At 47.7% G+C, this 10,932-nt stretch overlaps 1 protein-coding gene across 2 annotated transcripts in view; it reads right to left on the reverse strand.

The window, feature by feature from the left end:
* ZMYM3 (zinc finger MYM-type containing 3) overlaps nt 1-7,687 on the reverse strand; it is a 123,660-nt gene extending 115,973 nt beyond the window's left edge. Inside the window, exon 1 of one of the 2 annotated variants that reach the window (XM_073556173.1) lies at nt 7,463-7,687. The gene's annotated coding sequence lies outside the window, so the exon portion shown is untranslated. Of the gene's footprint in view, nt 1-7,303; nt 7,420-7,462 lie in introns of those variants that run through there. The other variant, XM_073556174.1, reaches the window with a different exon arrangement.
* Nucleotides 7,688-10,932: the final 3,245 nt, after the last annotated feature.

Genomic DNA, 10,932 nt, shown 5'->3' on the forward strand with positions numbered 1-10,932 from the left:
GTGATAAAAGGGGGTTTTATTTTTTTTTTTTCTTTTGATCACTGTGATAGAGTTTATCACAATGATCAAAATGTACCTGGAATGAATGAATGGAATCTCCCCAGGTGCCGGCCATCAGATCTCGGCGTGCGCACTGAGCATGCACCCGCCATTTTCTTTACAGGAAGAAGACCCCGGGAGCTGTGGGAGCCATGGGGGACACCGGGAGGTATATGGGACAGATCGGGGGACCCAGGGACTCTATTTCTCTTCCATCTGATGTGCAATCACATCAGAGAGAAATCAAATGCGAAATCGCAGCTTTTTTTTTGTTGCGGTTGCCGTTATACGGTTAATAATGGCGATCGCAACACCGGGGTCAGTAAATACCGACCCAAATCATGTTCTCTGGGGTTTCGGCTACCCCCGGCAGCCGATTCCCCGGAGAAATTCCGACTCTGGGGGGTGCTATTTACTTTTTCCACAGCACCGTTAATTAAAGGTGCTATGTTTAAGTACCCTTAACGACCGCCGTTAAAAGGCATATCGGCGGTCGTTAAGGGGTTAATATTTTATTGCACAACCTTTTGAGGCAATCACTGCAATCAAACGATTCCTGTAACTGTCAATGAAACCGCAGCAAATCCGCACGGAAAAATCCGCACTGCGGTTTCCATTTCCCATAGGATATTATGGTACTGTACACAAACTGCTGCGGATCCGCAGGGCCAAAACGGCTGCGGATCCGCAGCAGATTCCATAGCGTATACACACCATGTCACCAAACAGCACAGTGAGTATCTGTAGCCCTCTATACAGGCCCACTCACTGGTTCCAAGGTTGTAGACACCTGTGATGCTAATTAGTGGACACACCTTGATTTAATATGTCCCTTTTGTCACATTATTTTCAGGGGTGCCATCATTTCTGTCCAGGACTATTTCATGAGTTTTATTATTTTAAAAATTCTGTGGAAGCATGGTTGAAAAGCAACGTCTGACTTTCATTTGTTCACTTTCATAGATTTTTAATTTATTATTACTTTTGTCAGATTCAAGTTATTTCTGTCACCATTGTAGGTTATTCTATCATTAAACGAGGGGAACCAACAATTTTGACCACGTGTGTATATCTAATGCAGCTACAAATGGAAGAAATAAAAGGAGACATTTTCAGAAATGTGACGCAAATAACGACAAAGCAGCCACAAGGTACACCGACTCACAATGTCCCAACATGATGAACTCCCACCAATGTCCAGATGACTCTCTGAAGGATAAAGTCAACCACAATACGGTACTCACAGACCAAAATAAAGCAGTAAAAAAAGGCAGTTTAAATCCATATACAAATGAGGCTTAAAGGGAATCTGACCGCTTCCCCAGGACTCCCCAAACCGCCACCACGTATGTTTTGCCATCTTTACACCCTTCTGAATATGCTTTCTTATTGTCTTGTTGATTCCTTTAAATACCAAAAATCGTTTTTATAACTGTGGTGACAATACGCTAATTAGCGAGTCACTAGTCATGTGGGCTTTGTCCCCCCCCAAAGTAATAACGCTATGCCCCTTTACACATGAGGGACATGATTTACAAGAGCAACAGCACTGGTAGCTCATCACAAGTCTCTGCCTTTCTGACAATGTGCAATAATGCAGGTGTACATCCCTCCGCTTCATTGGTGCACTGCACATGCCCAGTGAGGCAGCTGTGGCGTAGGACACATCCTGAGCTTTGCGGAGCCTGTGGGTAACAGTTGGCTGTGTCCTACACCACCCCTGGGGAAAACAAAGTCCCCCCCCCCCCATTACTAGTCGCACTAATTTGCTTATAGCCACCACAGTTATAGAATTGCTTTTTGCCAAATATAGTAATCAATAAGAAATTGAAACAAGCTTGTTAGGAAGGTATAAAAATACTAATATATACGTGGTGGAGGTTTGGGGGCTGAGGTAGCGTTCAGGCTCTCTAGAAGTGCTCTGGGAGTGTCAAAGCACTTCCCAAGCCTTGCATCCCTGGCTCTATGATCCATCTAGCCCCAGCTTCCTCTGTGGAGTCAACCAGATGAAGGTCGGGCCATGTGGGGAATTAAGGTTTGGGAAATGCTCCGATCACATCGAAGCACTTAAGCCTCATTTCAATATGAAAGTATGCATTAATTTTTCAGAGATCAACAGGTAGCATATATAAAGGCATGGCGGACATTTATCTTCCAGAGAGCAACATGACCATATAAACCCCTCATAAGATCACAGCTCCCAATATAAAGCCTTTGATAATTTTTCCTCTCCATATGCTAAATGGCACCATGCACCCCTAACTGTGCCCGCCACCTCCTGTCCTCACAAACATCATCTCTCCAGCCTTGACTCGCGTGGCTGCTGTCTTCCAGGCGGAACAAAGTCTTTAGGTGACCATCCAACCACTTGGCGCAAACATTATAAAGGGCATTTTCTTAGGTATGCGGAAAGCAGTGATCTTATGAAAGGATTGCAGAAGTATTAAAGACTGCACAAAGGTGATGGGAAAACTTTATATAGGGAAAACTTGGGGAAGGGTTCCCTCTAAAATTAAAATCGGTCAGTCTGAGGCCTGTTTCACACTTCTGTTTTCTGGCGTCAGTCAAAATCTGTCAAAGAGTTTAAGAACGGATCCGTTGCAGAGTGCAAAAAACTGATGCACCGGATACGTTTTTTGATGGATCCGTCGCAGCAGCTAGTGGATGAAATTCAAAGGAACAGAACTCTGGAAGGAGAGAGAGAGAATTTTTTGTGCCAGAACGGGTTTTGGGGTTAAATTTAATGAATGGAAATTCTTCTGGGCATGCTCAGTGTAAAAAAACGGAATCTGTCAACGGATTCTGTCATGTGACGGACGGGGACGGATCCGTTGCCCATAGGCATCCATTCTACCAGACGACGGACAGCGACGGATCCGTCACTGTCCGCCTTTTCGACGCAGACAAAAAACGTTCCTATAGACTTTTTTTCTGCCAGACAGCAATTTTATGACGGATCCGCAGCACGACAGATGCAACGGAAGGCCATCCGTCACAATCCGCCGCCAATACAAGTCTATGGGGAAAAAGACGGATCCGCCAGGCAAATCCGTCAGATCCGTTTTTTCCCCAAACGGCGGAATTTGACTGACGCCAGAAAACGGAAGTGTGAAACAGGCCTTATATTACCCCACCCAGGAGAATATCTGTTTATGTGATTATTGTTATGCTTTAATGTCTTTTATTGTCTGCACAAGTCCCCTTTGAAATGTAAGGTGCTGCAGAATATGTTGGCGCTATAGAAATTAAAATGATTATTATTAATAATACATGGCTTTGTGGTACTTGCAAATACAATGTAATTGATACCTTAAATGATTTAAAGTGCTGCTCCATTGCTGAGAAAACCCATTCTGGAATGATATGATAATGAGACTGGAAGTGCATTGGGGGCATGTCAACGTAGGGCACGTGCATTAGTTGTCATTATTACTCCAGGCCTAGCCCACCTTTCTCTCCATGACTGACAGCCAGGGCTGTGGAGTTGGAGATGGAGTCGGTGTCATGGAAATTGAGGAGTTGGGAGTCAGAGCTTTGGCTTACCACCTCATCAGCCCTGGTATGTGGGAGTCTGAGTCGTGGAGTTGGAGTCATGGAAATTGAGGTGTCGGAGGTTTGGCTTATCGACTCCACAGCCCTGCACAGCTCCACCCTCTGCTAGCCAAAAGGCTAAAATAGAAGAGGGCAGAGCGGTCAATCAATGGCAATAACGAAGGAAACTGAGGAGAAGGCCAGACGTGGCATTTACATGGCAGCCAAGTAACACTGCGATTTCTTATATTTCTTATAAAACAATGATTTCACCCACAAAACCACACGGCCATATAATCTGTGATGCAGCCATGATGTGCATGCCGCAGCCGCCCTGTTGGCACTGACATTCATTGACACTGCTCCATCAGCATTTAAGGTACTGTCACACTTAGCGATGTACCAGCGATCCCGACCAGCGATATGACGCGGTCAGGATCGCTGGTACATCGCTAAGTGGTCGCTAGTGAGCTGACACACAGGCAGATCTCACCAGCGACATCGCAGGGGTCGGAGGTCGTTACTTACCTGTCACACTAGGCGATCCTGCGTCCTCCCGCCCGGCTCCACGCGTCGCTCGTCCACGCCACAGGAAGCCCAGCAGGAAGCTGACGAGGAGAAACAGTCCTGGACGTTCTCGCGCGATCAGCGATAACCAGCGGGGGAGCGGGTCGTAGGTAAGTATCACACACAGCGATATTGCTACAAGTTATAGCGATATCGCTTAGTGTGACAGTACCTTTACTTTCAATGGGATTTCTCAGCACTGGTTTCTTGCACCTTTGATTTTCAAGACCTACAAGATCATGCAGTCTGCTGAAAAAGACAGGTTGATGATAAATTCCCCTTAACAACTATTTATAAAAAAGAAGGGCATTCCCAATAATATATACACTGCACATGGGTTAACACTTTCCAATTATAAAATTGTCCCATCACAAGATGGAATTGTGCCCATATCGCCATAGGATGCTACAGGCTCAGCAAATAAGACTCACTATGTCACCTGTTTCCCCACATTAAACAATATGCAGACATTATATGAATGTACACTCCTCTGACAAATTACACAGGTACAATAGTAGATCCCAATCCCTCTGATCAAATACCCTATTCTAGACCTACACCCCAATCAAAGACCCTTCATAATAATCCACCCTGAACGAGACCCTCCCTCCTCCCGCTGACCATAGCTGTCCCTTTATAGAGCTGCTCATCGTACTCTTATACTGATTGTGGAGCCCACCCTACTATCATGCTGAAAATAGAGCCCCACTACCATCACATATAATCAGTCGCCACCAAAACATTCATGCTAATCGTAGAATCCCCCCACCATCATACTGATTCTAGAGCACCCCCTCCAGGTAATCATGCCGATTATATTTCCCCCTTCGGAATCATATCTGATCCTTGAGCATCCCCTCTACCATCCCGGTGATCCTAGAGCATCCCCTCTACCATCCCGGTGATCCTAGAGCGTCCCCTCTACCATCCCAGTGATCCTAGAGCGTCCCCTCTACCATCCCAGTGATCCTAGTGCTTCCCCTCTACCATCACGGTGATCCTAGCGCGTCCCCTCTACCATCACGGTGATCCTAGCGCGTCCCCTCTACCATCACGGTGATCATACAGCTCCTAAAGCCTCCCATCTACCATAATGGTGATCATAGAGCTCTTAGATCCTCCCCTCTATCATCATGGTGATCCTAGAGCTCACAGAACGTCCCCTCTACCATCATGGGGATCCTAGAGCCTCCCCAACCATCATGCAGATCCTAGAGCCCACACTCCACACCATGGTGATCATAGAGCCCCCCCTTCAAAATCATGCTGATCATACAGCCCACCCCCCCCAAATGGTTCTGATTGCAGAGACCCCCCTCACCTCGACATCACGCTGATCGCAGAACAAAATCTGGCCATCATGCTGATCATAGAGCCCCCTCCTCAAAATCATGCTAATCGTAGGGATCTCTTCAAAATCATGCTGATTGTAGAGACCCCCCCCACACTGATCATAGTAGCCCCAATGCATATTAGAAAAGCTTTCCTACCATGCGCATAGACCTTTCATAGAGCAGTTCCACTACTGACCATAAAGCCCTTTAAACCATGCTGATTAGACACCCTTCAGAGACCCTCATACAAAAACAGAGACCCCATCCTTATTACAGACCCTTCATATAGAGCCCCCCATCCTGATCATTAACCCTTCATAGAGCCCCAACATTAAGATTGACCCTTGATAAAGCCCCCCACATCATGATTATTTACCATTCACAAAGCCCCCAATACAGACCATTGACCCTTCATAGAGGCACTATACAGATCATTGACCCTTCATAAAGCCCCCACACAGATCAATGACCCTTTATAAAGCCCCCCTACATCCTGATCATTGGCTCTACAATGACCCCCCCCAATCCTGATAGTTTACACTTCATAGAGCCTCTTCGTCCTGATCATCAACCCTTGATATAGCCCCCATTCTAAATCATTGACCGTTCTTTATCCCCCCTCCCCCATACTGACCCTGGAGCCCCCATCCTGATCATAGACCCTTTGTATCACCAATCCCAATCACTGCCCCTTCAGAGTTCTCCCCATCCTGAACATAGACCTTCCATAGAGCCCTCATCCTGATCATTGACCCTTCATACAGCCCCCCATCCTGATCATTGACCCTTCATACAGCCCCCCATCCTGATCATTGACCCTTCATACAGCCCCCCATCCTGATCATTGACCCTTCATACAGCCCCCCATCCTGATCATTGACCCTTCATACAGCCCCCCATCCTGATCATTGACCCTTCATACAGCCCCCCATCCTGATCATTGACCCTTCATACAGATAATTGACTCTTCAATAAGCCCCCCATCCTGATTATAAACCATTCGTATCACCACTCCCCCAAAATGACCCTATAATCGCCACCCTGATCATAGACCCTTCTTATCCTCCCCATGTTGATCATTGATCCTTCATTGAGCCCCCAATCCTGATCACTTATCCTTTACAGAGCTTCACATCCTGATAGCAGACCGTTTTATCCCCATCCCGATCAGAGACCTTTCATAGAGCCCCCATCCTGATAATTGACTCTCCATAGAGCCACCATATCCTGATCATTGACCCATCATTGAGCCCCCCCATCCTGATCAGTGACCCTTCATAAAGCCTCCACATCCTAATAGACCCTTTTTATCCCCATCCCAATTATAGACATTTCATAGAGCCCCCCCATTCTGATCATAGACCGTTCTTATCCCCTTTTCCCCATACTGACCCTGGAGCCCCCATCCTGATCACTGACACTTTATATCCCCTCCCCCATCCTAATCATTGACCCTTCATAAAGCCCCCCTCCCCCAAACTGGTGATAGCCCTTTTTTAACACCCTCCCCCCATACCGACCCTGGAGCCCCCAGGCTGCCATCTCTGCAGTCTGAACTACTTCTGACCCATCATCCCCCCCCTCCTTGCACACCGCCATCTCCAGTGCCCCCACTATTTTGCTCTCCACCCACCACCGTGCCCCGCGGGTCCTCATCCTGAGCCCATGGGCCCTGCCCTCCCCAGAGAGGAGCCCGCTCACAGGCAGCCATGGCCTGTGCCCCCCAACACATGTCACCTGGTGTCTCCCAGGCCCCCTGGACCCCACCCCGCACTGCACACACGACCACCCTCGCCCCGGCCGCTCTCCCGCCTCACATGTTGGGAGCTCACCTCCCGGCCGAGTGTCGGCGGATCACACGCCCCACCTCCCGCCGGGTGTCGTGCACGCTACAGGCCTCCCTCCGCTGGTGCCCTATCCACCAGGCCACGGTGGGCAGCAGCCTGCTCTCCTCACCCCACTGCTCTATTTGCCGCCGTCTCGCACCATACCTTCCAGGGCTCCGGTCCCCTCCCCTTCGCGGGTGTTTTCCCAACCCCCTTCTCGGACAAAGTACAGTACTGCGAGCCAGTTGCAGCCGTACTCTCTTGGCAGCTGCAGTCTCTGGCGAAGCCACACTCTCGAGAGGTCTCGATTTCGTCGTTTCTCGCTGTCTCACGCACTCTGTCGATCTCTCTCAGGCGCGCCCCCGCTGCGGTCCCTTTAAGCGCGTTCTCAAACCTGTATCAGGACAAGCGCGCTTCCGCGAAAGAGGGCGTGACTTGGGGATATAGGCGGGGCTATGGCTACAGTTACTAGCCGCTTGCTCCGGCACTGAGTGTGGAGGAGGGATTGGAGGGGGACTAGTACTTGTGCGCATGCGCAGTGAGTGGCATTTTCCTTGTTCGGAGTGCTGGCCCTGCTGGGGCCTTTTCTGACCAGAGTGCTGGCGGGAAGCGATCCCGGGGCTGTAAGTGCCCGAGGGTGAATGCTGTGGCGCCTCACAACAAGCAAATACAGAAAACTCCGTGTGTGCGCGCGAGGGCATGTGTAATACCTGTCCACAGCCAATTCATGGACGCCCTAGCAAGTCAGTTGTGTTTAGCTAAGTGCTCACAGCCACCACTAGTGTGATATGCAGAGCCTAGTGATACGCGGAGCCTGGCGCAGGGCTGATGACATGGTGATTAATATGCCTGGAGCCTCTGCGCAGCCACAAGACTAAGGTCTTGTTCACACAGTGAGTGCTGGTTGTGCATTACTGTGTCAGCGTGGATGAGTGTTTCAGAATCTTCCACACTGTGGATAATTTCACGTAGAACGTCTGTTCTGTCCTCACTGTATAAGGCAGTGAGGCACTTTTATTTGCAGCTATACAGATCAGCTAAACCGCTATACCGGGGTCCAATACGGAGACTGTAGGTTCACTCTGTGCTTCATTGAACGTGATGGTATATTGATGCGGTGAAACTACAATACAAACATATATATATATATACACTGAGTCAGTACGGGGTACATTGGAATACATATATTCATTATAAATCAACATCTGCACTACTAGTTGAGCAGGGGAAAACTAATTAGACAGGCTAATATGGGACAGAAACAGATACAGGAAGCATGATTACATATCAGTGATGCGCTCACAAGGGGAGAAGAGAAATGAGATGCTTACAGGATGCAGGCTGAGGGAAAATGGTGGACTGGAGGGAAAATGGGGGCCGAGCCAACCATAATCCTTTGCAAAAGGCTACCATGGTGCATTCCAACCTTACCAGAATGCATTGCGAACGGAGGGAAATAGAAAGTGAAAGTAAAATAACAATGACACTGCGGTTATGACTGGTCACTACAGGGAGCCAGAAACAATGGAAAAAACTGAACATTCTACATATTCATTAGTAATCACTGTAAATATTATCAGGCAAACAATCGAAGATTATGAATTAAATGTCGGAGACAGAACACTCCCAGTCTGGCATCAACGGATGTCACTATTTCCATCCTCTGAAGACAACAATAGGACCAGTTCAGTTACTGGTCTGAAGAATGTCTTAAGTTCGTTCTCTTTCGCCATCCTAAGTTCGACTTCGCGGACGTTGCCATCCTCACTCAGGAATGTTGCAGTCACTAGTCCAAGTGGCCACTGGTTCCAGTGGATTTGACTGTCTTTCACAAGGACGAGGTCACCAATCCTCAGATTAGGCCTGGTAGATTGCCACTTTGTCCGTGGCTGCAAGGTAGACAAATATTGTTTGCGCCACCTGTCCCAGAATGTGTTTGCAAGACTTTGTACCGGTCTCCATTGATGCTTGTAGAGGTCCTTAGCCTCGAACCCTCCTGGAGGGGCACTGGATAGTCCTGTTTTCTGGGTAAGGAGAGTAGCTGGAGTCAATGTATGACGTGTAGACACCTGAGGGTGGATTTCAGCATCTGAGTCCTCTCCCACTAGTTCAAAGGTGTGTGGACAACGTTACTCAGTGTACAATAGTTTTGGTCCTGAGAGCCATGTTGTGCTCCCTAGTCGACTTGCGACTATTATCAGACAGACAATCGAAGATTATGAATTAAATGTCGGAGACAGAACAACGTCACTTCTTTCTGTGGATTTCCATCATGGATTTTCCATACTGCTTATTGTGATAAAATCCACAGGAGATTTTCTTTATTAAACCTGTAAACCTAACAAAACACCACCTGATCTATTTGTCCTTCTAGACACCCGCCACATGTTTTGCGCAGCGGGCAGAGCCTTCCCACAACCCGCTGTACGGGTGATGATTTTGTTAGCTCACAGTATGTCATCCGCAGGCATCATCCCGTAGATAATAATAACCTTTATTTATATAGCGCCAACTGTTGTGAGTTCATTTTCCCCTTCACTACTGAGGCCCGAGGAACTCCCTCTTCTGGTAAAGAAAGGTAGTGAGCCTGATTATCAAACACCTGAGTCTGATGATGATGACTGGCTGAGTGGAGTTACTGACTGGATATAAGGCTGCCGACGCCCTTCTGCCCTGCGGGTGATTTCTCTGTGGGATCCTTGGAGACCAGTCTGAATTCCTGCTCCTCTAAAGCTAAGTTTTCTGCTCGGCCTTTTGCATTTGTGCTTAGACTTTGTTTTGCTTTGTTTTTCTGGATTTCTGCCATTCCCTGCTGGGGTGTGCTGAATTCCTTTAGCTCTGTCTTCTGAAAATACCTGAGTGCTGATTTAGTTTTTGAAGCCTAGCTGCTTCAGGGTCTTTTTCATATCAGCTTGTTGGCTTATGTCTTTGATAGGGTTTTGGCAGATTGCAGACAGCAACCTTCCTTTCCTGTTCTGTTTAGCTAGCTTGGGCCCCATCGTTTGCTCAGCCTATCTTTCAATCTGTGTTAGTGTTTTTTCATCTTGCTTCACCGTCATTATATGTTGGGGGCTGCCTTTTACTTTGGGGTCTGCTCTGGGGCAGTTTAGATTTCCTTTACTGTCTTTAGGCTATTTAGCGCTCCGGCTGTGATCGAGGTGTCTAGGGCATCGTAGGAACCCCCCACGGCTACTGCTAGTTGTGTTGATAGGTTCAGGGGTCTGCAATCCGATAGTTGCCAACTTCTCTGGTTTTCTGGACGTAGCTTCTATTTTTGTGTCTGCCTCCTACGGTGACTCAATCATAACAGCCAACATTCCGCAGTGCTTTACAGTTTAACAGTTTCTAAACACAAGTCATAAGTAACAACGTTAACAATACAATAAAGCAAAATAAGGGGACCCTGCTCGTGAGAGCTTACAATCTACAATGAGGTGGGGGAGATACAATGCAATGAGAGAAGGGGCTTCCTCTTTATCCCCATTATTACCCCCATGATTGCAATGGTGTGGCGCAGATGGCTGCCATGATGACACTAAGGCTACTTTCACACATCAGTTTTTTGCTGTCAGGCATGATCCGGCTTTTTTTAGAAAAAACGGATCCGGCATAAATTTTGGAGAACTGTAGAAACG

Source organism: Dendrobates tinctorius, unplaced genomic scaffold (assembly GCF_039654945.1).
Source record: "Dendrobates tinctorius isolate UK_male_01 unplaced genomic scaffold, ASM3965494v1 ptg000231l, whole genome shotgun sequence".
Taxonomy (NCBI): Eukaryota; Metazoa; Chordata; class Amphibia; order Anura; family Dendrobatidae; genus Dendrobates; species Dendrobates tinctorius.